Genomic DNA, 969 nt, shown 5'->3' on the forward strand with positions numbered 1-969 from the left:
GGTACCTGGCTTTGTACAGGCTACAACAAAGACTATAATCTACATTTTGATGAAAACTCAACCCTGTTACAACTACAGAAGACCACAGTACTTAATCTGACGCGCCACCGTCTGTACCTTGAGGGCCTTAGATTAAAGGGTCAATAGTCCACAGTATTATTAATTCATTTGACCAAACAAGCAATCGGTAAATTAACATCTACCAACCCTTTCTGTCTCTAGAGGGCCGAATAGACCTCGAAGGTTGTCTTCGGGGAAATATTTGACCCTTCAGTTACACTCGGTTAGGAATGTTTAACAATAATTAACTGTATTGTTTGTCTTCAAATATGTAATCACAATTATTATATCCATGTAAACATTTGGGCAAAAAACAATGGGCTCGTCCGGGATTTGAACCCGGGACCTCTCGCACCCTAAGCGAAAATCATACCCCTAGACCAACGAGCCGGTTGGTAATTGCTGTTCATTTCAGAATTACAAGATCGGAACATTGATATAACAGTATAGCTTATCGTAGGCAATAAAATGGTATAATATAATATTATGATTACACTTGATTAATGTTTGAAAACATTTTTGCAGTGGCATGTTAAGCCGTCGGCTGATTAGCCATGTCAGGCGACTAAAGCAGTTTATAAAGTGTGACGTATTTATGTGTGACAGGACTAAAAGGTTACTGAGGTGATGGAAGGGAAGGATTAGAAAAATACTCGTAGTTATAAAATAAAATCAAAATTCATGAGAGCCACACAAGGAGCGTTCTCAAATCAATCATTAGACTCTATGATACTACCTTACATAAACAATAATAATGATGTTACTAGCAGAAATTAAATTCAGCCTTAAGTTAGTGAACATAAACTTTACTTATTTATTAATTTTCTGAGCTAATATTACTGCGAAAATAACGGTAAACGTTTTCTATTGAATGAATGACAGCTGTACGGGAAAAAAGAGGGGAAATGT

General features: G+C 36.5%; 1 non-coding gene across 1 annotated transcript; it reads right to left on the bottom strand.

Annotated features, from left to right (window-relative positions):
- Window positions 1-378: 378 nt before the first annotated feature.
- On the bottom strand, window positions 379-450 carry TRNAP-AGG (transfer RNA proline (anticodon AGG)). Its single transcript has one exon. It is a non-coding gene; the product is annotated as a tRNA-Pro (tRNA).
- Between the last annotated feature and the right edge of the window lie 519 nt (window positions 451-969).

This window comes from Ostrinia furnacalis, unplaced genomic scaffold, assembly GCF_004193835.3.
Source record: "Ostrinia furnacalis isolate ACB-3 unplaced genomic scaffold, ASM419383v2 OfSCF6681, whole genome shotgun sequence".
Lineage (NCBI taxonomy): Eukaryota > Metazoa > Arthropoda > Insecta > Lepidoptera > Crambidae > Ostrinia > Ostrinia furnacalis.